The sequence below is a fragment of the Lipotes vexillifer genome, unplaced genomic scaffold (assembly GCF_000442215.2).
Source record: "Lipotes vexillifer unplaced genomic scaffold, Lipotes_vexillifer_v1.1 scaffold496, whole genome shotgun sequence".
NCBI lineage: Eukaryota > Metazoa > Chordata > Mammalia > Artiodactyla > Lipotidae > Lipotes > Lipotes vexillifer.
In genome coordinates this window covers 5,097,819-5,123,681 of record NW_006786690.1, presented here as the reverse complement: position 1 = coordinate 5,123,681, position 25,863 = coordinate 5,097,819, and the positions used below count along the sequence as shown (strand labels likewise).

The 25,863-nt window shown below is 41.4% G+C and overlaps 1 protein-coding gene across 2 annotated transcripts in view; it reads left to right on the top strand.

The window, feature by feature from the left end:
• The first annotated feature begins 4,555 nt into the window (after positions 1-4,555).
• The window catches only part of CDC42 (cell division cycle 42), a 45,378-nt gene continuing 24,070 nt past the window's right edge, over positions 4,556-25,863 (top strand). For both annotated transcript variants that reach the window (XM_007459207.1, XM_007459208.1), the window contains exon 1: positions 4,556-4,669. The gene's annotated coding sequence lies outside the window, so the exon portion shown is untranslated. The remainder of the gene's footprint in view (positions 4,670-25,863) is intronic.

Genomic DNA, 25,863 nt, shown 5'->3' with positions numbered 1-25,863 from the left:
AAACATCACAGAAGAAGATGAGGCCCAAAGAAATCCTCAGATAAGTGCTATGGGAGTTTAGAAGAGGCAGAGATCACTTTTGGCGACAAGAAGCAGAGCAGGCTTTGTGGAAGAGGTGGATGACTCTCATTCATTCATTATTTACCAAACATTTTTGAGGACTGGCAGAGTGCCAGGAAATTAGGTAAAAGGAGACAACAATGAATAAGATAAGGCCCCTGGCTGCTCACCGCCTAATGGTTTAGTTAGCACAGATACAGATTATTCCAATATGTATGCTTTCAATACCAAGTGTAATGGGAATAACTGGTGACTGGGGTTGTCAGCGAAGCTTTCAGAGCCGAGATCTAGGCTAGTCCTTGAAGAAAAGGAGTTTGGCAAACAGGGAAGGGAACCACTGAATCTGCAGAGTCACAGAGGTGGGAAGGGACACAAGGACAGTGTTGGCAAAAGGTACAGTTCGTGGTGGAAAGGAGCGTGGGACTTGACAGGTAGGTTGGATGATCAGGAAAGCTGTTCTAGGCAAGGGGAACAGCCTGAGCAGGGGCACAGAGACCAGAAATCATGGTACCTGCATGCACAACACTAAGTAATTTAGTCTAGCTTCAGCATAAGGTGTGTGATGGAGGTTGTGATGATTTATTTTATTATTTTTAAAGTATTTTCTTTTTAAAAAAATTTTTGGCTGCGTGTGTCTTTGTTGCTGCGCCCAGTCTTTCTCTAGTTGTGGCGAGCAGGGGCTACTCTTTGCTGCCATGCGCGGGTTTCTCATCGCAGTGGCTTCTTTCGTTGCGGAGCACGGGGCCTAGGTGCGCGGGCTTCAGCAGTTGCAGCACACGGGCTCAGTAGTTGTGGCACGCATGCTCTAGGGCACATGGGCTTCAGTAGTTGTGGCGCATGGGCTGAGTAGTTGTGGCCCACGGGCTCTGGAGCACAGGCTCAGTAGCTGCGGCACACAGGCTTAGTTGCTCCGCAGCACGTGGGATCTTCCTGGACCAGGGATCGAAACTGTGTCCCTTGCATTGGCAGGTGGATTCTTTCACCACTGCTCTACCAGGAAAGTCCCGTGATGGTTAATTTTGTATGTCAGCTTGACTGGTCCATGGGGTGCTGAGATATTTGGTCAAACATTATTTTGGATGTGCCTGGTTGATATTAATATCTGAGTAGAGAAGATTGTACTCCCTAATGTGGTGGACCTCATCCAATCAGTTGAAGGCCTAAATAGAACAGAAAGCTGACCCACCCTTGAGTAAGGAAGAATTTTTCCTGGCTTTGGACTCAAACTGAAACGTTGACTTTTCCTGGGTCTTAAGCCTGCTGGCCACTGGACTGCAACTGAAACATTGGCTCTTCTGGTTCTTAGGCTGTCGGACTTGGACTGGAACTATAACAGTTCCTGGGTCTCCAGCTTGCCAACTCACCCTGCAGATCTTAGGACTTATCAGCCTCCATAATTGTGTGATAAATTGTGTATAATAAATCTCTTCAGGTAGATAGATAGATATCTAATAGGAAATATAGATAAATACTATAGATATAGGTAGATGTAGATCTCTATTTATCTATCTATCTAATCTCCTATTGGTTCTGTTTCTCTGGAGAACTCTGACTAATACAGAAGGGAAAGGGAAATAACTTTGAAAAGGCAAGTTGGTGCCAGATCATGGAGGACATAGAATATCTGGCTAAAGGACTTTGAATTTTATTTTGAAGGCAAAGGAGAAAACACGGTTTCCTGAACTGGGAAGTGACCTAATAAGAATTGAGATCCAGGGAATTCCCTGGCAGTCCGGTGGTTAGGACTTTGGGCTTCCACTGCAGGCAGTAGAGGGAATTTATTGGCTAATATGACTGAAAATTGAAGCAAGACTGGATCCAAGGGCTCAAACAATGCTCCTAGGACTTGGTTTCACTGTCCCATCTCTCAGCTCTGTTTTGCCCTCTGTCTTGGACTCATTCTCAGGTAGTCTCTTGCCTTACAGTGGGAAGATGGCCGCCAGCAGTGCCATGAGTACATCCTGCCCTCAAAAGATAGATTCATTCAACTGGACAGTGCTGACCAAAGGCTCAGAATTGACCTAAGACTCAGTGGCTCTCATTGTGTCACACGCCCATTGCTGAGATGCTGTGGCAAGAGGGCTCTCTAAAATGCTGATTGGCCAAGCATGGGTCACATGTCTATCCCTGCAACTAGGGTAGACATCTCCTCTAGAGCCACAGGGATTGAGAACTGGGGGAAGGGTTGCCTCAGGAGAAGTGGAAGTGCTGTTACCAAAGGAAGAAGGAACAGACCCTGGGCTGGTAACCACAGGGGAAGGAGGCCTGGAGACCCACAGGCTGCGCCTTCTGCCAATATGAAGCAGCTGCAGCCAGTGGTGTTGTGGAGAAGGGGCACTAGGAGGTGGGGGTCTGGGCTGGCAGCAGGGGAAGGTGTAGACTGGGGTCAAATAGTAACGCTATTGCCTTGGGGGCTGTGAAAATGTTGGGGAGGGTCCTTCTGACAAAAACCTGACAACACGATAGACAAAGTGCTAAGTGAGTCCTTGTCTTCAGAATAAAGGCAGGAAAAGCCAAGTGGGTTGGGTGACACCTCACGAGATATTGCTGCTGAGGGAAAGGGCAAACACTGTCTGGGGACACTGATGGAATTGTGAGATGGGATGGAGGAAAGGTCACTGCCAACTGGTCTTGCAGGGGGAGAAAACAACCAGTTTTCCCTCAAGTTTAAGAAATTAAGCTCATGCATTTTTACAAGAGTCAAAAATTTACAGTAGAGGGCTTCCCTGGTGGCGCAGTGGTTGAGAGTCCGCCTGCCGATGCAGCAGACACGGGTTCGTGCCCCTGTCTGGGAAGATCCCACATGCCGTGGAGCGGCTGGGCCCATGGGCCATGGCCACTGGGCCTGTGCGTCCAGAGCCTGTGCTCCGCAATTGGGAGAGGCCACAACAGTGAGAGGCCCGCGTACCGCAAAAAAAAAAAATTGAAGTATAGATGATTTACAACATTGTGTTAGTTTTAGATGTACAGGACAGTGATTCAGGTTTGTTTTCTTTTGTTTTCTGTAGAGTACATTCTATTATAGGTTATTATAAGATATTGGGTGTAATCCCCTGTGCTATGCAGTAAATTCTGTTGCTTACCTATTTTAGGTATAGTAGTTTGTTTCCGTTAATCCCATACCCTTAATTTGTCCCTCCCCTGCTCCCTCTCCCCTTTGGTAACCATAAATAAAAAAAAAAAAAAAATTTACAGTAGCCAAAGATAACCTAAATTCCAACAGTAGGAGATTGAGTGAATAAACATTGTAATGCCCATATAGTAGAATGCAGCCTTTAAAAATGATGCTTTATTTGACATGGAAAGATGCTCACAGTGTAGTTTTGAGAGAGAAATGCAGAGTACAATCTGTCTTTGTGCAACAAATGTGTATACACGTATCTATATCTATGAAATCTGGAAAGGTGTACACCAAAATGTTAATAGTTGGCATCACTGGGGTAGGACTACAGCTGAAGCTTATCTTTTGATTTCTTTGCAATAAACCTGCTAGGTAGTATGTAGGTCAACTAGAGCCAGCCTCTTGGGTTCAAGTCCCAGCTCTGCTACTGCCTGGCTCGGTGACATTGGGTAAGTCCCTTAACACCTTCATGCATCAATAAGTGGGGGTAATAGTTCTTAACTTATAGGGTGGTTATGAATTTTACATTACCTACTATTACATGCAAACCTGTTAGCACCATACCTATAGTAAACATTCAAAAAATGTAGTTATTCTTCTTGTGTAATTAAAAAGTCCAAAAGAAAATATGACTATTAAGTATATTGGAAATAGGTGTTTTTCTTGGCCAAATAACTGTGGTAGTTATCAATAAACGAACTATTAAGATAAGCTATTTCCCTCTAACACTGGGAAACATCTGAGAAAAGACAGAGAAGGTTCCTATTCTCCCGAAGTTTGCACACTAGCCGGAAAGACACATGATAAACAGGTGCTGTGTGGATAGGATGATCAGGAAGGCAATGACATTTGAAGGCTGAAAGCCAAAGGAAGGGCTGAAGAGGAGGAAGCCAGGAGAAACGGTGAGTGCAAGGCCTTTCGGTGGGGAGGAAGTCTCTAAACCAAAAGACGACCTATGTGGTTGGAGCGAGGGACAGTGGGTTGTTGGCAGAGATGAGAAGCGAGCCCTCAGCTCTCACGCCAAGACGGAGTGAATACAGGCCTGGGGAGTCAGGAGGCCGTCCACTTGTAGTGTGATCTCGGGCAAGTCACTGACCCTGTTTGAATAGCCACTGTCTTTGCAAAATCGGGATGATAAAACTTTGTAAGGTTGCAAGGATCAAAAGACATGTTAGTGGAAGCGCTTCGCAAACGACCGTTTATAGCATTATTACAAATTCCGCGGAACCAGTGGAGAGTTACGGATACCAGCCACCAACTAGCAAGTGGCGCCGGCTGGCGCGTGCGCGTTAGGCGGCCAGAACCCGGGCAGGGGATGAGTTCAGGCCCCGCCCGAAACCGCTCTGCCTCTTTTCGCCTCCCGGTCCCTCCCTTTTCCGCGGGCACCCAACCGTGCGTGTCCTGCGTGCTGACGTCAGGCGCGTGCCCCTGTCCGGCAGCCGAGGAGACCCCGCGCACTGCTGCCAACGCCCCGGCGGAGGAGCTGAGGTGAGTGCGGGGCCCGAGGCTCCCCGCGGGAGCGGCCTCCCCACAGTCCGGTCCCCGCCGCGCTGCCCCCGGCCTCTCCCCGTCCGGGGGGGGACACCTCATCTCTGGGATCCCTGGAAGCCTGGGATCGTGGGGCGCGCGCGGTGCGGGGCGGGGGGGTGGCGGGCTCGCGCGGCGCCGTCCGGGCTCGCGCGGGTCCGGGTTCTGTCGGGGGACGGAGCGGAGGGGGTCGCCGGAGGGCAAGGCTGGGGGGGCACAGGTCAGGCAAGAGGTGTGCGGCCGGGACGCCGGGGCAGGGCCGAGGGCGCGGCCGGGGCCGGGCTGTCACCTGGCAGCGGCGGAAGGAAAGGGTCACACCCATCCCGACCGCCTTGCTCCCCTCCCCCCGGCGCCGCGGACCCCTAGGGCGGGCGGCGGTCCGGGGCGCCTTGGACCGCGGAGCCCCTGGCGGGCGTCTGGGGTGCGAGGGGTGGCGGTGACTCGGACTCCCTGGCCGGGTCTGCCCTCCGCGCCCCGGCTTCGACTTCCTGCTTCGCCGGGCGCCGCCGCGGACATTTTGCGGCGAGCGGGGGGAGGGGAGCGGACTGCGAGCGCGGCGGGGAAGTGGCGGCCGGGCAGCGCGCGGCTCGCTTTGCTTGCCGCGCGCCTCCCTCAGCGGTCCCGCAGCCCGACGCCTTGTCCCGCGGGGTGGGCCTGGTCACCGCTTCTCCGGTCTCCTTTATTCCTGCCTTAGGTCGAGTTCCTAATATCATTTACATTTCCTTCTCCAACTCGCCCTGCCTATTCAGCTGAAGCTTCCCTTTCAGGGAGTTACCTAACCACCTCCCGAAACTGTCGTTCTGCCGTTTGCCTAATTCCTCTCTTTAGGGGGAAATTTTCTTTGTTCGTTTTTTTTTTTGTCCTCCCCTTTAAGTCCAAGAGAAATGCAGTGGGGAAGATTACGTCATCGCAATATAAGGGGTGAGAGTTTTTAACTCCTACAAGTCAGGGACTCACTAAATTAAGACAGCATTTTGTTGGCTCGGTTGGGTCACCCAGTGTCAGATCCTGCCTGTTTCCCAACTCCTCGTATTCAGAGATAATCCTTTGAAATCCTGGCCATCTCATATGCATCTAAAAGCCAGGAAGGTTTAAAATCTCAAGATGAGCTTGTGCCAGGAAATAAAGCGTAAGACAACACTTGGGTAGGCAGTAACTTTAAAGATCCCTTTGAGTACTGGAATGAAGTTAATTTATTTGTGGAAGCATTTCTTTGGTCCAAAATGACATTCCCAGATTGTTTAACTTCTCCCATATGACTTACTGATTGAGAGTATGTACCGAAGTCTACTCTCGTGCAATATTGTAATGGCAAGGGTATGGTGAAAAGAGAATCAGTTCATTTTACACGTAATCTTTGCTTGCTAGTCACTTTAATTTTGTAATTAAAAACGGCTTTTGGTTTTTTTTAACCAAAAAAACTTAAGTGAGTAACATTTTCAGACTTTGGGGATCACAGTATTTGTTCTCCAGAATGTTAGGTACATCCAGGGTACTGTAGCACAGAAAAATGTTAGCATTGTAAAGCAAATGAGATCCAACTGTGTAATGCATTGTTATAAGGATAGTTCATGTTGAAACAAGTATTTTCTTATTGTTTCTCCTTATTTGTATATAGAGAACAGATTGTTCGTTAAGAAACACTTAAAAGAAGTGGTAGGTTTAAATCAGCTTTCTGTAGTGTGTAGGTGTTGGTAGACAAGACCCAGAAGGTGTCACAGCCTCTTAAAATTTTTGCACGTAATAACTGACACCTGTACTCAGTTGAACTTAAATATTTGGCAGTCTGAGGCAGGTGTTAACAGCCTAGGGTAGTCAGGGGCTAAAATCAAATATTGGTGAGATTCTTTTAAAGTCCACCAAGCCCAAATCTTGACTTTTTTGTAACTTCAAGATTTGTTTTCTTTTATTTGGATACTTTTTCCACTTATAATTTTGTGGTATATTATAGAAGCATTTCCAGTTATTTTAAAAATGGTTACACTAATAAAATGTTTTGATCCAAGAAGTGTTGCATTTGGAAAACTTCGAAGTACAATTTATTGTGCTGCCTGTCTGGGAGTAGTACTTACAGCCATTCTTGGAAGTAAAAGTCAAATTGTACTTTATTTGTAGATATATTTTAAATGCATATATCATTTTAGGGTCTTTTTTGAGAGGACAAAGAATGCTTAATGAGGAACACTTCAGGCTACAGAGCTTCCTCTGCTGGGGAAGGAGGGGTTAATATTTTGTTAACTTATGTCCCATAAATAGATCTGTATATTCTCCTATATTAAAGGGCTTCATTCTAGGCTATCAATATTCAGTATTCTCTTCCAAGTCTATTAGTTTCTCCCACTAGAATGTAAGTCTATGAAGGCAGGGCTTTTGACCTGGAATGGTCACCCCTGTATCCCTGGCACCTGGAATAGTGCCAGACTCATGATGTGTCTCAAGAAATGTTTGTCAGATGAATGAATGTGATGTCTGAGGGTTAATATTTTCACTTTCTGCATATTCTGTAGGCCTGTGTACTGTGTTTCCTGGGACCTCTTTTGTGCTTGGTCAGCCATATTCATATTTGGCCTCATTGAAGTGATGATTACTCATCTACTTTTGTTTGACCATATCCATCTGTTTAGTCCTATATCTTCTGCAGCTGTACTGTCTGAACAGTTAACCATTGCTTAGAAAATCTTTTCTGATGACCAGTTCTTATTCTCCTAAAAATTATTCAGACTTCAATGTTTGTTTCCTTCCTGTATTTCTTTGTTTGAAATAGCAGTTTAATTTTTCCGTTTCTTCCCCTCAACTCAACAGTATCAAATTCCTGGTCATGTTATGCTTTGTCCCTTACGTTTCTACTTTTAGTTACTCATCCCTTCAGTCCAAAATATTTTTGCTAAAGCAATTTTCATTACTTGTCATTTCAGCTATGTCTGCCACTGCTGCTATTATAAGTCCTGGGTGTCAGAACTCTTTGTTACTAGTCGCCCCTGGGACATTGGTCTCAAACTGCTTATTCCATGAAGTGAAACCCCATTTTTGCCACCGAAGTGGTCTCCCATTAAAAAAAAATTAAAAAGTTTTTTTCAACTATTTAGCTATTATGCTGAAGTCCAGAACAATTTCTAATATAGCAAAATACTACATATTGTTATGTCATGGTGTTCACCAAGCCTCAGTGGTCAGTCACCTGAAGAGAACCTCTGTTGCTCACTCTGTTCTTTAACACTTAACACTTTTAACACTTGCATCATTTTCTGTAAGAGTAAGCCATTTGGATTTGCTATTTTAATTCTGTTGTTGTATGTTCTTGGGAGAGACACTGTTAGTATAGTGATTAAAAGTGTACACTCTGGAGCTAGACTGCTTGGATTTAAATCCTGGCTCTGGCATTAGTTACATGCAATCTGAGTAAAGTCTTTGTCACTCAGTTTACCTTCTGTAGAATACGGCTGGCAATAGTTTCTACCTCACAGTGTTAGGAGAATCAGTTAACCTAAGTGAGGTACTTAAGACATTTCACTGGCACATAGTAAGTGCTCTGTAGGTGTTTGCCCTTGTTATTATTACAACCTCTCAATGCCCCCACCTTTCAGAAGTTATCTGCGTTTCTCTCAAACATCAACAGTTTAATAACCATCCCCCCCAGATTAATCTCATGAAACCATAAAAATTAAATGAGGTGAGGATTGGTGTCTGCTCTAAATTTTTGTTTTGTTTTGCGGTACACGGGCCTCTCACTGTTGTGGCCTCTCCAGTTGCAGAGCACAGGCTCCGGACGCGCAGGCTCAGCGGCCATGGCTCACGGGCCCAGCCGATCCGCGGCATGTGGGATCTTCCGGGGCACGAACCGGCGTCCCCTGCATGGGCAGGCGGACTCTCAACCACTGCGCCACCAGGGAAGCCCCTGCTCTAAATTTTTATCCATTATCTTAACCAGTGTCATGGAAGTAGGGGTGTCAAGTATGCAGTATGTAGTCTGTGGACCAGGAGCGTAAGCATCAGCTTGGAGCTCCTTAGAAATATCAGGCTCCATCCCAGTCCTACTGAATCAGAATCTGAATTTTAACAAAATCCCCAAGTGATTTTTATGCACATTGATGTTTGAAGCACCCTCTTTAAGACTGCTGGATTTCACAAAAAGCGTTGAGTGCTTTATTTTTGTTTTTCCCCCACTTAAGTATAACCTGGTCTCTTTCAGGCAGCGTATCAGAACTTATTGCAAAGATTGTAATCAGGAGGTGAATGTGAAACCTATTTGGCTTTTAGAGGAATGAATTATAGTTTCTTGCCTGTTGTGTAGAATCGCCTCATGTCTGTGCTCATTATCAGGAACTAATGTGTTGTTTAGTTACTAAAGAGTCATTACACACTTAATAATAACTAAATAATCCTAAATTCTAGTTTTAGAACTGCTTGAAATTGAGTTCAGTTACATGTTTGAACGCAGTGACTTTTTATGGAAAACTGATTGTTACGAAGAGCATATGATTAGGATCATTCACATGATTGTTGGTTATGAAAACAGGTGAAATTCAAAGTTGGCATTTAGCTGATCAAATGTAAAAAATGTTTTCAGCTTTTTTTTTTTACTAAAATAAACCATATCTCCAGTCTCAAGGGAAAATGTTTTTTTAAAAAAATTTATTTATTTATTTATTTATTTTTGGCTGCGTTGGGTCTTCGTTGCTGTGCGTGGGCTTTCTCTAGTTGCAGCAAGAGGGGGCTACTCTTCATTGCGGTGCATGGGCTTCTCACTGGTCGCTTCTCTTGTGGAGCATGGGCTCTAGGCCCGTGGGCTTCAGTAGTTGCGGCACAAGGGCTCAGTAGTTGTGGCTTGTGGGCTCTAGAACGCAGGCTCAGTAGTTGTGGCGCATGGGCTTAGTTGCTCCGTGGCATATGGGGTCTTCCTGGACCAGGGCTCGAACCCATGTCACCTGCACTGGCAGGCGGATTCTTAACCACTGTGCCACCAGGGAAGTCCCAAGGGAAAATGTTAATAACTAAAATCTAATCTTAATATAGCTACCATCCTGAAAAAATTATTGCTACTTTTAAAGGACTTGATTGAATTTTTCTTTAATTTTTCTTTTTTCTTACACTATTTGATGTAGCAGTGTATGCTCTAGAGCAATGTTTCCTAACCCTTTTCAAATCAAGGGAGACAGAAAAATATTGTATGCTACACTGGAGTAAATGGATAAGACTATTCTTGGCTTGCTAGAGGTGCTGCAGCCCCAGGAGAGCTGGGGGATCAATGTCTCAGAGCACACCTGTGTCCATTCTCTGTGTCCCAAATGGCAATATGAAGCTGTCTACTCTTGGATATTAAGCCACAGCCATTGTTTTCAGCTAAAAAGGTGATCACTTTTTGTTACTCCTTGTGTAAAAAGAAGAGATTGAGAATAACAGATCAACTGAAACCAGAGGGAGAAATGGAGGTGGAATGAAAGAATACCATGTTAATTAGTGTTAAAGAGTATGAGATGATAAATTTTGTAGAAGAAATCATAAGCAAGATTTCAGCTACAATCCATTTGCTTTGTTGGTAGGCAATTTTAAGGATATTTGTAATTTTTTTTTTTTTTTTTGGTTTGCTTTTAAATCTGTTTAAAAGCAGATGAAGAGGAGTAGGAAGTGAAAGAATAAAGTTCCTTAACAAAGAATCATTGTTATGTGTGGTTTCAAGGATTTTCATTCCTAATACAACTTCACTATAGTTACTAGTATTTGTTTCACCAGCTGAATGGTATTTGAGAGGAGCTCAATTTTAGAATCTTCTGAAGTGGAATTAAACCATCTATACCACTTATTACTTTGCCAGAGAACTATATTTTTATTGTGAAGTTTGAGATTAACAGTAAGATTTAAAAATAAACTTAGATTTTAAAATGTAAATTTTCATTTATCAGATAACTAGGAACAAATGGATAGTTCCTGTGAATATTAGAGTGCTGGGGTTTAAAGTCAATATCTAATACCCTCATTTGTTTCAGAAAGTGTACAAATAGTATACATACTACAAAATATAAGCTATGAAAATGTTTGAATTATTTTAGGTCATATGATTTATTTGTTCATAAGGCCAAAGGGAATGTTAGTTCATCCTAAGAGTTTATAATAATCAGTGGAGATGGGGATAAGGGATAATTTAAATTCTAAGAGTAATGCCGGTATTGTTTCTCTGGTGTGTTTCAGAATACCTGGAAGAGATTTCCATGGGGGTAGGTATCAAATAAATTGGAAACGCTACTTATTATATCCCCATCTTGGAAATTCATAATGTGTGTAAGTTTATTAAAGGTTCAGAGAAGTTAGATCGTCAGAGAATCTGTTTAATTCGGTGTTTTTTTTTTTTTTTTTTTTTTTTGGCTGCACCATGAGGCGTATGAGATCTTCCGTGACCAGGGATGGAATCTGCACCCCCTGCATTGGGAGTGCGGAGTCTTAACCCACTGGACTGCCAGGGAAGTCCTAATTCAGTGTTTCTTAAACTTGTTTGATGACGGCCCTGCCTCCCCCACCCATGGAACACCCTGTAAAGCTTTGAGAAAGTGGACTGGGAGATGCTGGTGTCTCGTGGCTTGTTAATCTCTATTAGGTTCAGAGGCTGTTGGTGTGGCTTTGCTGTGGGTAGAAAAATGGGGAAAATTTTCTCAAGTTACTGAGGCACGTGAAAGGTAAAGACTTCAGCAGAGGCCATAGATTATCTATTCTTGCTGTGGCCTAAACCCCACTCAAGAGCTATTGTAAAGAAATTGCTAATATGTAGTTCCTTGGGATGGAATTTAGCATTTTACATATAAAACCCATCTTTGGGGTGTCTGTGGGGGAGTAACTCCATCTCAACTTAAAAATGGGGCAAGGTATTGGAAGGGAAAAGCAGACTATTATTAGGACTGGGGAAGTGATTGTCCAGTGACTGCAAAGGAAATTTCTGAAATGGAGTCACTGTCTCCAGTTTCCTTTGTTCTTGGATCAGTGATCCTAGTTTAGGTATTTATTGTTTTCCAGTATTCTGAAAAGCTTGCAGTAATTTCAAAGCCGTTTTTTTAAAGCTCTGAAAGTCATATAATTTTTAACTTTTATTTGCGATCCAAAGAATTTCTGTGTTTAAAAAAAATAATTGTTAATGTACACGAGAAGTTTTTTAGGAGTTTGTGGTAGTAATCTGTAAGTTTTTTGTATTTTATAATTTGACATATTTCCTTTTCTTTTTCTTGTCATGCATACTGCCCAATCCAGTTCTCCCTCACAAGAACAAAAACCCACCCCAGATCCCATCCTTTACATTAATTTTTTTTTCCTGGTTGCATGTGTTACATGGAAATGAAGATGTATTTGCCTTAAAACTTGTCCTTGGTTCTAGTTAAATCAGAGCCAGGAACAGAAAAATCATTTTACTTATTATTGGATAGTTATCTGAGAGAGGTGAGGGCATGGGGAAAAGACATCATTTTGTGTATCATGATTGGGGTTAAGGACTTAGGTTGGGCTGTCTTAGTTCTTTTTAAAAATTATTATTTTTTTGTAATTTAGTAATTTTTCTTCAGGAGCAAGATTAATTCATGTCTTGGATGTGACACATATGTTGAAGATACAAAAGTTTGTTTTCTATTGGCACGTTCTTTACCTCTGCTACTTTCAGTTGGAGAAATTGGTATCATTTCTGCTCTTATAAAAAAAAATCTGTCTCTTGCACTCTGCCTCTCTTGTTTTAAATATGAAGATGAGATGATTCTTTACAAATATTAAAACACACACTCTAAAAAAAGAAACCTAAGACTAGAAGCAGCTTTTAAAATAGAACTAATCAATGGCAAAGATTTTTTGAAGTTGCAGATTCTGGAGATAACTTTTTGGCAATTATGTGATTCCTTAAGTTCAGTATACGCTACCACCCTTCCTATCCCACCCCTCCAGGCAGTCACAAAGCACCGAGCTGATCTCCCTGTGCTATTATACACTATTTTAATTGATTTAAATCTGAGTGAATTGTTCCAAAATTAGAAGCATGTTTTAATTATAAAATGACAATGTAAGATTGGTTACATTAACTGTGTCACTCTGATATAGTTGCAAACACAATGTGATACACATACTTTGTGGGGATCCTGCTTCTTCTAGGAAAGTATCGTTTTTTTGCTAGTTTAAAAATTGGTAGAGGGACTTCCCTTGTGGCCAAGTGGTTAAGACTCTGTGCTTCCACTGCAAGGGGTGAGGGTTCAATCCCTGGTCAGGGAAGTAAGATCCTGCATGCCATGAGGCCAAAAAAAAAAAAAGTCTGTAGAATTGTGCATTACTAGAACAGAATAGAGTTGCTAGAGATGATACAGGGTATTTATTCCCAAAAGTGATGCTGGGTGGCTATTAAACACTTGCTGTTAACTACTTTAGCTAATTCAGACTGTGGAAGTGACTTAAGCTTTAGGAATAGAATCCTTCTCTCTCAGAGAGTATTAAATTTTGTTTTGTTTTGTTTTTATCCATATAGTAATAGATGAGGGTTTAGGAGATTAGAGGACCCACTCATGGGTATATTCTGAGTCCAAAGAACAAGTTTTTTTGACTTGCTGCATCTCTAACCCATACTATTTTATTAATTTGTGAATTCAACAACCCTTTGTGTGCAGTCACTGTTCTAGGTATTGGGGATATAGCAGTGAGTACAGTAGACCAAAACAGATCTCTGTCCCCATGAAATTGACATACTAATGTGTGAGTTGGAGATAAGTGTTTGGCTAAAAATGAAGAAGAAGAGGCAGGGTACAGTGGAGTGCTTCTGGGTTTGTAGAACTTGGGTTGCAATTTAAAATAAGGTGGTCAGAGGAGTTCTCAACTGCAGAATGACATTTGAGCAAAGATCTGTAGGGGGTGTGACTGAATGAGTCATCCAGGGAAGAGCATTATGGATAGAGGGAATTATTGTAGTCACTCTTGATCAGTGACAGGTACTATTTTGCTTAATTTTATATGAAGTCTTTAAAAATAGACATTAAACAAATGTATTCCATGATACATCTGGAATACCATTATAGGAACTTAGCTTCTCAAAATACAGTGTATGTATATAATTTCCATAGAAACAATTGATAATCAAGGTAGAAGTTTGTGCTTTGATGGTGTTGTCTTTGGTTGCAAAGTGTGCTTTAAAAGGCAGATTTGTTGCCAACACATATTGGTTGTTTTTCAGTCTTTGCAACTCTTATCTTTGTTGTTTTTGTTTCCCTTGATTTCTTTTAGTGAATAGAACTATACTGTTACTCACTGCTATGCAGCCTGCAGTCATGCCAGCTGTACTGCATTGACATAGAATATAGTGCAAATGTTATAGCATCTCTTATTCTTTGTCAAGTTATTTCTTCAAGCACACAGTTGAATGCTTCTGTAGAAGTTCACCCCGTTAACAGATTTTACATCAAAATTGGTAGACTGCTTTGATTCAGAATCTTGGTAATCTGGTTTAAAAATGGCTTGTAGTTTGTAAACTAGATTGTATGATGATCTGAATGTAGGTACCTCTGCCTCATTAGATGTAACAGTCTAAATGATCATGGTTAGTTTTGTAGTTGGCATCTCACCTGGTAACCTGTTCAAAGAAAGGTTCTCAGTTTGTCACTCATTTTACTGTGTGTGTGTTGTCTAGGTAATATAGTAACTTTTTTTTTTCTCCTGCAAATGTATGCTTGTATGTGGGATTTCTGATACAGACTGGCATGTGATTTCATCCTTGATAGACTGAGGACCAAATTATTGTGTTCTGATTCTGGGAAGGCTATTCTTTTGCATGTTTTCTCACAAGAGTGCTTTAAGAACATAACAGCTTGACCCTAAGATTTCTTTTTCCAACTTCTCCATTTATCTGTGGTACAAACCTATCCTGTAATTTCCTAAACTAAAAAAAACTTCCTTGGTAATTTACTACCTCCTTAAACAAACCCACCCTCCACCCCCAAACTGGTCAACTGTTTCTTCTCTACTGCCATGCAATTACTACCCTAGTGCAGGTCCTTCGTGTAAATCTTGAATTATTAAAGTAGTTTCTTAGCTGAGTTCCTGTACTTTATCTGGTTACCTTTGACAGTTCATCGGAATATAGGTACAAGATTGATATTCCTAAAAAAAACTTGTTCATGGATCAGAAAGAAATGGTAGCCTCCTTTTCCCCACCCACGTTAAATGCAAGTTCCTCTGCTTAGCTAGCTTTGTCTGTATGACTTGAACTCATCCTGTGTGTGCATGTGTGTGTGTGTGTGTGTGTGTATTTCACTTTGCAGGATAACACTACTTGTGCCCTTTCTCCTGCTATTCTATCTAACTAGAGATTTATTCTCGTTCTTCTAGACCACCCCCATATGTTATTAATTACTCTTTTGTTTTTTTTTTTTGCGGTACGTGGGCCTCTCACTGCTGTGGCCTCTCCCGTTGCGGAGCACAGGCCCCGGACGCGCAGGCCCAGCGGCCACGGCCCACGGGCCCAGCCGCTCCGCGGCACGCGGGATCCTCCCGGACCTGGGCACGAACCCGCGTCCCCGGCATCGGCAGGCGGACTCTCAACCACTGCGCCACCAGGGAAGCCCCATTAATTACTCTTTTGAAAGTCTATGGAACTTGTAGTTTATAGTGTAATTTTGTAGCAGACTACTACAATTGTGTTAATCTCTTCTGCTTATAGCCAGTAAAATATACAAGGTGATGTATGTCAAGCTATCTAGCATAGTGTTTGGCACAGAATAGGCATTCAGTAAATTACTAAAATGTTTTGAAGACAGGGTTTCTGCCTTATCCAATGTAGTGCTATAATAGGTACTTAAATATTTTGCTGACTTTTATAGCACATAAGGTTGTTTCTTGGAAGAATAGAAGTCTGTTGTAACATGTTTTAGATTCTAACTTGTGTCCTGACACAGTGAAGATTGAATAAGATCTGTTACACACTTGTTTCTCGTTCTTTAACTGATACACACACACTCCAGCACAGCTGTTATGGGGTTTTTTTTGTGGTACCTCTCACTGTTGTGGCCTCTCCTGTTGCGGAGCACAGGCTCTGGACGCGCAGGCTCAGCGGCCATGGCTCACGGGCCCAGCCGCTCTGCGGCATGTGGGATCTTCCCGGAGCGGGGCACGAACCCGTGTCCCCTGCATCAGCAGGCCGATTCTCAACCACTGTGCCACCAGGGAAGCCCTTGGGTTTGTTTTTTTACATTGTTTACTGTGTTGGTAGTCTTCACAACTATTTTTAATATGTATAGCATTTCATCCTCTGGTGTATTGTTACTTAATCATTTTTTTCTGTTGTAATGTTATGGCATTTCATTGTTTCTTGATAAAGTATTTTCTTCATTTTGGATAAATTATCTGAAGTGGAATTATTTTTTTCAAAAATGGGAATAAAAATGTTTTAATTGTTGAAATACATTGGTAAATTGAGTGATTTACATTGCAGTACTAAGTGGATGAAATGGAATCGTTGAGACAAATGATTGAATGTTTTTATGGCTCTTAGAATACAATACAATGCAGGGCATTAAAAAAAATGCTTACACTCGTGAAATAGATCAGAGATTTTGGTGAGTTTAGAACTTGATAACTTTCAGACCAGGTTTGCTTGTGGTGTTTTTCTTAATTGTTGAATGTGTTTTGGAGATCTTTTCATTTTAATTGATAGTTTTGTTTTTAAAATTAAAATATTACATGCATATGGTGAGAACTTCAGTACAAAAGAGAATATGATGAAAAATAAGTCTACCCGTCCCATCCCAGACACACCCTTATCCTCTTCCCAGAAGCACTTTTGTCTAGCATATGTGTTTTTGTCTCTGCACCTGTAAGTGTCTTTGTACATAGCCTCTGCACCTGTAAGTATATGTGTATCTCCTCTCCATAAAAAAATTCACATACATAAATCAGCATGTTATACACAACTCTTCTGCACTTTGCTTTTTAAAAACTTTATATCTTGAAGATCTTGCACATTGGCTCTGTATTGGCACTGTTTGCTAGGGCTACTCTAACAAAGTACCATAGCCTGGGTGATTTAAACAACAGAAATTTATTTCCTTACAGTTCTAAAAGCTGGAAGTTTAAAATCAAGGTGTTGGCAGGGTTAGTTTCTTCTGAGGGCCTCTCTCCTTGGTTTATAGATGGTGGACTTTTAGTGTCTTCACTTGGTCTTCCCTCTTTGTCTGTGTCCTAATCTCCTAATAAGGACACCTAGTTATATTAGATTAGGGCCCACCAATATGGTCTCATTTTACCTTAATTACTTCTTTAAAAGCTCTGTCTCTAACTTATATTCTGAGTTACTGGTGTTTATCACTTCAACATCCCAATTTGTAGCAGTCATGGGGTGGGGGTGGGCGCAGTTTAGTCCATAACAGGCACTATAGCTTATTCTTTTTAAATAGTTGCATGATATTCCTTTGTATTATAACCTATTTTACCATTCCCCTGTTGGTGGACATGTCAGTAGTTTTCTGTCTTTTGCTCCTACAAGCAAGGCCCTGGTAAATATCCTTGTGTCTATCTCTTTGCATACTTGGAGAAAGTCTTAGAAATGGAATTGCCAGATCAAAGAATGAATGTACATATTAAATTTTGGTAGGTGCTGGCCTGGACATGGAAACCTTGTTTCTTATTGTTTCTGATAATTTTTGAAAGCAAAAATTTGCCTTGTATATTATGCCCTAATCTAAACCGCATTTTGTTTTCAGGGGTACATGGTTGACTTTCACTTTGCACTTGGACAGAGTATGAACACAACCCCCTACAGAAGATTGCTTAGATAATCAGATTCTGAATTGACTGTTTATCTGGATCACTTCACAATGATTAAAAGAGCTTATATTTGAGTGTTAAGTGCTGCACAGAGGAGTAACTCAGTTAATTCTTACAACCTGTGATGGTAATACTATTTCTGGTTTACAAATGGAGAAACAGAGTGTTGGAAAGAGGTTAAATAGCTTGCCCCAAGTCACACAAGAATGGGGATGTGAGCTTAGGGCTACTTGAATTGAAAGATTTTGTGCTGGACTCCTACTCTGTATTGTCTTCCTTTGGCATATTAGAGACTTGATAAATATTTGTTCTATGATTGTTATTTTGTCTCTTTAAGTGAAGGTGGGTTACAACCCTTTCTGTAACTTTCCAAATCCTCTTGCTACAAATGTGACATTTAGTTTAAACTGTTCTTTGAGATCAGATCCAGGGGATTTTAGAAAGGATTGATCAAGTTAGCAAATAACCCTGTCAAGTAGAAGCAAGGATTTTTCTTAGTTTTCCTCTTATTTATAGTATTTAGATGCTTTCATTTAACAATAGTGGTTCCGATCTTTATCATAGGGCCATTTTGGTTTCTGCAAATTTTTTTTTTTTTTTTTTTGAGGTACGCGGGCCTCTCACTGTTGTGGCCTCTCCCGTTGTGGAGCACAGGCTCCGGACGCACAGGCGCAGCGGCCATGGCCCTTGGGCCCAGCCGTTCCGTGGCATGTGGGATCCTCCTGGACCAGGGCACGAACCCATGCCCCCTGCATCGGCAGGTCGACTCCCAATCACTGCGCCACCAGGGAAGCTCGGTTTTTGCAAATTTTAATTGGGTATAAGAGTAAGGTGCCATATTAGGTGTTTACTCTGTGCCAGGTGATAATTAATAGTTTTATATACATTGCTTAGTTTCTCTTTGTAGCAGTTTTGTGAGTTAGATGTTATTGTAGAGAAAATTAAGGTATGGAAGTGAAGTAACTTGCTGGGATCACATACATTAAAAATTTTAATTTTTTCTTGCTCAGTACTATATTAAGTGCCTTGGGAAGGAGATGATAAAGTATAAGCCTACCTTTTTCTCTGAGAGCTTAAAATCTTTTAGAATAAACACAAACTTATGTGAATAAAAACAACATGACTAAGTGCTCAGTTGTGTTTTACATTTGTTGAGAGAGTACCTACGGTGTCCAGTATTGATCTGTGTTCTGGGAATACATCAGAGTCCCTGCCTTCACAGAGATTTCCTTATTTTTTATCTGTCTTCCTTTACTGCAGTATAACATAAACAAGATAATTACAGATTATGACCATACTGTAAAGGAAATAAACAGGGTAGTATGATGGAAGTAAGGGGGAAGGGGACTGGATAGTAATCTGGATAGTGTGTTTAGGGGAGAATTTTCTGAGGAGATGATGATTTGAGCTGAGATCTGAAGGATGAGAAGTCAACAGCGTTAGGAGCAGGGGAAGGCATATTTGGCACGTATAAAGACCTGCAGGCAGAACAGGGCTCGGCATGTTTGAGGAATATAATGAGACTTGTGTGGCTAGAGCATGGTGAGAGTTGGGGATAGGAGTATGAAATACGAGATTTAAGAGCTAAGAAGGGCCTTGCTATGGAAGTTCAGAGAATTTGGGCAGTTTTAAAATTTATTTATTTGGCTGCACTGGGTCTTAACTGCAGCACGTGGGAGCTTTTAGTTGCGGCATGCGGGATCTATTTCCCTGACGCGGGATCTATTTCCCTGACCAGGGATCGAACGTGGGCCCCCTGCATTGGGAATGTGGAGTCTTATCCCCTGGACCACCAGGGAAGTCCCCATTTGGGCAGTTTTTGATAGCTGGAATAGTTAGGGAAGGTGTTTCAGTTAAGGTGGGATTTGGGGGTGGTAAGTTAGGATAGAAATAGGATGAGTTGTAAGGCTAAACATCCAAGGTTTGGAGAGATGATATGATGTGGATAAAGGCATAGACATTGAAATAAGCACCAAACCATATTGGATAATTTAAATAGTGTCAGACAGTTGGCAATTGATTAGGTGGGCCAAGTAAGACGCATACTTAGTTGTGCAATTTCAGTCCTATTCCCCAGGTTGTCAAGACCTCAGAGCTGTGGCAGATTGAGACTTGAGATTTGGGATGTGTGAAATGCTCTGTCTTTTGTTATCTGGTCTTTTGCAGGAAACTGAGGGGAGGTTTGAGTGTGTTTTAAAAATCTCCTTGCCCTTTCTTAAGAGAACAGAATTATGTTGCCCTTAATTAAGAGACCAGAATGGGAAAATTGCATATAAGGGTGTCAGTATTAGTAATACTATTAAGGAAGAATATGGGGGGGTGATGCTTATTTGGTTATTGTCTGTATATGCCACTTTGGATTGTTGCCCCAAGAGGACATGAGCTTTGTTCCAGGCAGAGGGGGATATGGCTGTGTATAGGACAATGCTTGCCACTTATTAGGTGCCTAATAAAGGTTTGTTGACTGAATGAATAAATCTACGAGTCTTGAATATTTTGAGGGAAAATCTTATTGTAATATCCATTCTCTTCTAATCAGATACTTAGTACTCTTATACGTTATTGCATACTCTTCAGTTTTTCCAAATTGTTTTGAAATATTACATTCAAAAGTTATATAGCTTATGTAGATATTTACTAATTGGACTAAAATTTTTTTTGGTCACAAAGACAATATAAAATGATGACTTTGGCTATAGCATCCCTTAGTTTTTGCCAATTTGAAGAAGGAAAACTCAGCATGGTAGTAAAAATAAGGACTCAACGTTCTTATTGGATCAGACATTTCGGAATGAAGTCATTTTCAGAAATGAAGCTGACACAGCAAACTTCTAGCCCTGCTGAAAACATCTTTTACCACATAGAATCATAATCTTTCATTTTATAAGTGCTTCTGTCAGCACTCTTTTCCCTGACAGTTGCTTCATTTTTGTCGTCTCAAGGACCCATAGAACTTAATTTGACACCCGCTTCTCTACTCTTTCATGTAGGTTGTGGTTTCACAGTATTTATCAGTTTCTTTCACAAGTGGCAGAAAATGGAAGAATTGAATAATTGCTTTAATGAGTGCCTAATGTTTGCTTTTCATCACTTTGCATATGTTAATGCATTTAATTGGCAGCTGGAGATATTAGGAATTTTGCAGCCATTTTGTGGGAGAGAGATACATGAAGAATTTGAGATGTTTTTGCCCAAAGATACTTTTGTTTTATGAAACATCTGGAAAGTACATTTAGGGGAGGGGAGAAAAACCCAGTATCTCTCCCAAAAAGCGAAGGCTGCAGTAGTGTTATCACTTACATTCTGCCCAAGTTTACTTCCCTGATTTCTTTGACTATATTTTGGTGAAATATCTACCAATTTTGCATATATTTGCCAGTCTCACGTTAAAAAATCAACAAAAAAGTCAACAACAGGGCTCTTGGACATGTACCATGGAGACTTTGTCCTTTAACTTTCGATAATGACTTAATTCTAGAGGTGAGTAAGTGGAATTTTTTGGGAAAATAAGCTTACAGCTATTTAAGGATAGGAGAGAACAAAATAAGGTTTGGTTTTTGAAAAGTTAAAAATTTTATTAGCCTTATTTAAAGCAAAACGAGTGAATACTTAATTTATTTTTATTTTACCACCTTTTTTAAAAAAATAATTTTTTTGGCTGCGTTGGGTCTTCGTTGCTGTGCGCAGGCTTTCTCTAGTTGTGGTGAGCGGGGACTACTCTTTGTTGTAGTGTGCGGGCTTCTCACTGTGGTGGCTTCTCTTGTTGCGGAGCACGGGCTCTAGGTGCTCAGGCTTCAGTAGTTGTGGCACATGAGCTCAGTAGCTGTGGCACACAGGCTTAGTTGCTCCTCCTCATGTGGGATCTTCCCGGACCAGGGATCAAACCTGTGTCTCCTTCACGGGCAGTAGGATCCACTGTGCCACCAGGGAAGTCCCTACCACCTTTCTTGATGATAGGATTCTGGCCTTCACTAATTTCTTCTTGTTAGAATAGACACCTAGAAGATGGAACATAAACAATTGAAACAGCCACTCAGCTCCTAGGGAACATGTGCTGGCTTGAGTGAGGAGGACAAGGCGCAAAAAAGTGTTAATTATTTCAGGAGGATTTTCTATAAAGAAAACTTCCGGGTAATGAATGAAATATTTGAGACCTGGTGTTCTTACCTAGCCTCTACTCTAATAATTATTCTAAGAAATCATCTAACTGCTTTATTATTTACTTACACAACTTAAATCCATAACAAAATCATTATGTCTCATAAAGCTCAGTCAATAAAGTAAACAGGTTTGGGGATTTTATTTTACTCTCCTTACAAGCTAATATGTTAGCCTGATATTGTTTTATGGCTGCTGGCAGAAGACATGAGACTCTAGGGTCAGAGACAAAGAATTTAATTAAGCCATAGCCAGCAGCAGGAGATCAGTGTGTTGTGTGCTGCTTCCCCTTATCCCTAAGACTTCCATGTGGGAGATGCAGTGGGTTTGTGTCATAGCTGAGGAACACTGAGCTTGGGGAACCTACTATTTAATAGCACGCAGAAGGCAACCCTGCTCTTTGTCCCAGAGGGAGACATTACTGTATCCTTCAAGGTTGTTTGCTGCAAACACAACCCTATGACATGGCCTGGGTAGAGTGGTCAGGGCCTTGCATTCTTAGCATACCTAGCAAGATGGGTAGGACCACAAGAGACCTATGGGGTCTCTTCCAACACAGGGTTGTCTACTTTTTAATAATTGAAAGTTATTTTATAGAATTCCAATTTTAACTTATTTTTCCAATTGGAATGCATGCATTTATTATTTGAAACAGAGGCAAACTACTTGATCATATTAAGCTTCTTTTGGATTTTTATTAGGGCAAATAAGTTTGAGCAGTAGTTGAACTGCTTTGACTTTTTTTAAAAAATAAATTTATTTATTTATTTATGGCTGCGTTTGGTCTTCATTGCTGCGTGCGGGCTTTCTCTAGTTGTGGTGAGCGGGGGCTACTCTGTTGCGGTATGCGGGCTTCTCATTGCGGTGGCTTCTCTTGTTGGGGAGCACGGGCTCTAGGTGTGCGGGCTTCAGTAGTTGTGGCATGCGGGCTTCAGTAGTTGTGGCTCGCGGACTCTAGAGCACAGGTTCAGTAGTTGTGGTGCACGGGCTTTGTTGCTCCGCGGCATGTGGGATCTTCCCAGACCAGGGAGCAAACCCTTGTCCCCTGCATTGGCCGGCGGAATGAGTGCCAACGTTTTCTAAGATTATTTCCTATTTACTGAGGACTCTGAAAAGAAATTATGAAGTTCAAAAAGAACTGTCTTTATGTGGCTTGTTCTGTATTTGCCTGAATTCTGAAGAGTTGGGAAAGAATGTCAGGATACATGAGTATTAACTGTCTGGCATAGGGGCAAGTCCTTTGCATTTAGACCAGAATATCTGCAAAATGATGGGATTTAGTTAGTTCATTAAGGGATATTCCAATTCGGAAAAAAAAATCTTATTCTTTATTTTGTTTTTTTTAAGTAATATTGGGTGAACTCTTAAATTTTGGTTCTCATAAATTTTTTTGAAGCTAAATGTTTATTTCAAGGTTTAAAAACATTCTTCTTACAGTGTATTGCCTGTTTTCAGGGAGAAAGGTAACTATGGTGGAGGTGTAATGACAGCAAAAGGTTATATAAACCATATAAAGTGACTAAAGTGACTGGATTTGATAGGAGAGACAAGTGACTGGATTTGATAGGAGAGACAAGTGATGCTGATTTTATTTATTCTGTTTAATCCTTTAACCAGACCAGCTGTTTCATTGGATAGGCAAGGAAGTCTTGTTATTCAGGGTTGTTACTCTCTTGATTCTCCATATCTCTTTCCTGTATCCTAAGTATGAAAATGGATTACTTCAGGGGGAAATGTGTTTCAAATGAAAAGAGCATTACTTTGAGTGTATTTTGTGTTAGTGTGAATGTAGTGTCTTTTTCCGACATCACTTCTGTCAATTCCATTGTAACACTAACTCTCAGAGTTAGTGTAGACCCCACCAGCTTAAGGGCTCAGCCCCACAAAACTGCCTCTTCAGGCACCAGCTGCAGATGGGGTACCCAGGCTATCCACCCTTCTGCCTGGCTGATGGCAAATTTGGGTTATGGGGTACGTGTCCTCCCCAGGCAGGCACTCTCCAGCATGATGTGTTGACTAACTTGGAAGCTCTCTAAATCTTCTTGTTCACCAGTTTTCACAGAGCTCAATCTCCAGTGCTCCCCTCCCCGTCCCCTCTTCCTGAGGTTGGCAGGTAGGGCTGAAAGTTCTAACGCTCTCATCACTTGGTCTTTCTGGTGAGCAGTCCCATCCCAAGGCTATCCAGAGGCCCCATCCTAAGTCATTATTAGTAAGGGCTCATTATGAATGACAAAAGGTACTGCTACCATTTAGGGGAATTCCAAGGGTTTTAGGAGCTCTGTGACAGGAATCCTGGACAAAGACCAAACACTTATTTTCACCACAGTGAATACCAAAAATTGGATGGGGCTTTTATTCACACTGTTTACTGTTAATATTTGACATCTTTTTATAAGGTATATAATAGTCTGATTGAGAATATACATTTTTTGCAAAACAGGCTTATTAGCAAATACCTAACCCCCAAATCTTTTCATATGCTCTTTGTGCCTTGTGCCTAGAATGAACTGTGGGGCATGGGAAGACAGGGCATCTGTAGCTGGGAGCGTTTTCCCTTCCCCACATACAAATCCTTTTCCTCAGGGTTGCATTGTTTGGTGGAGTTTAGTTGGCATTCAGCCAATAGTAATAATGATACTAAGTGAGAGTTCCATAGCCTCTTTAAATCCAGAGCTCAAGAACCCCAGAAAACTAAAGGGGCTTTAGTTTTGAGATTCTCAAAGGGTAATTTGGACCTCCAAAGCATTTAAGAACGTAGGAGATAACGGTTTTGGTGTGGCTGTCAGGAGGAGTGATAGGTATTGGGAAGGAGTGTGGAAGATCCACCTTATTTCACAATTTATCTTCCTTACGATTGGCAGAATCATTTTTTATGCCTTAAGTTGCTCAACACCAACCAATTCCAAGTTCTGGTACAAATGGACTTCATTATTAAAAAGAAATAGTGCTTAGTTATTGGTGCAGAATAACTTTTCTAGCCACTCTGGGTAGCAGAATGGTACATTGGTACTACATAGCCTCTTTGCTGTTATAGTGATTTGACGTTGTTTAAATAGGAAGTTAACATAAGGAATTACAAATATGTCTGGCTTAGTTTCCTCCATGTTGTTGAAGCTGGCATTGTATATATTGCAAGAAGAAAGTCTCTCCCCTGGCCCCCTACTCCCTCCCCATCTGTGGGTCGCCTGGTGACCTTTCAGTACATGAAATTATTAATAATACATGTCAAATGCTTTGCGGAATAATCCTAATTAAATTGGAACTTGACTCTGAAATGACCACCTTTGTAGTGATAGCTCTAAATTTGACTTCATTTGTAGTAAAGACAATGAGTACTATAAAAGTGCCTTTACTCATTTAAGAGTAGGTGCAAACATTTACTAAGCATTTACCAGAGGCCAGGCACTGTTTTGAATTCCTTACATATATTATCTTATTCAGTCAACTTACCCTATGAGAAAAGTATTACTATTTTCATTTTTGAGATAAGGGAGAACTGAGCAGTTATACAGCTTGCCTAAGGTCACATAGCTAGAGTGGTAGAGCCAGTCTGACTCCTGAACCAGTGCTCTTAACTGGGGATCCACAACCAGTTTCTGATAGATTGCTGAACTGTCGGGTGAGGAAGCATAAGAAATGGAAGATTTGTGGGTATATAGATAGAAAGGGGAAGAGTGAACTCTATCTTAAAAATTCTCTTTTCTCGCTTCCCTTCTCCCCAATAAGATTGAGTGGTTGCAGGGTGAAGAAATAGGAAATGAACTTAACCCCTGTTTCTTGCTTCTTCCTCTGCCTTCCTCTTCCCAGTCTGGCAACTGTCACAGGTATATACTTGCCACTCCATTTGTAGTGATCATATTTGTTTTGATTAATGTCACTTTTTAGGAGAAAGTAGTATAGTATAGAATTTTGGAGCAGAGCCTTGACAGACTGTTTGGGTTTAAATTCCAGTTCTGCCATTTACGGGCTCAGTAATCTTGGTCTAGTTGCTTAACTTCGCTGAGCCCTACTTTTCTTACCTGTGAAATGGGGACAGTATAGTACATATCTCAGAGTTGAGAGGACGAAATGTATGAATATGTGTAATATGTTTAGAACAGTATGTGGCATATAGTAAGTGCTATATAAGTATTGCCACTGGCACTATTATTTGAGAACACTTGGGTGAACCAGTTTTTTTTTTTTTTTTTTTTTTTTGGGGGGGCGGGGCCTCTCTCTCGTGGACCGCCTTC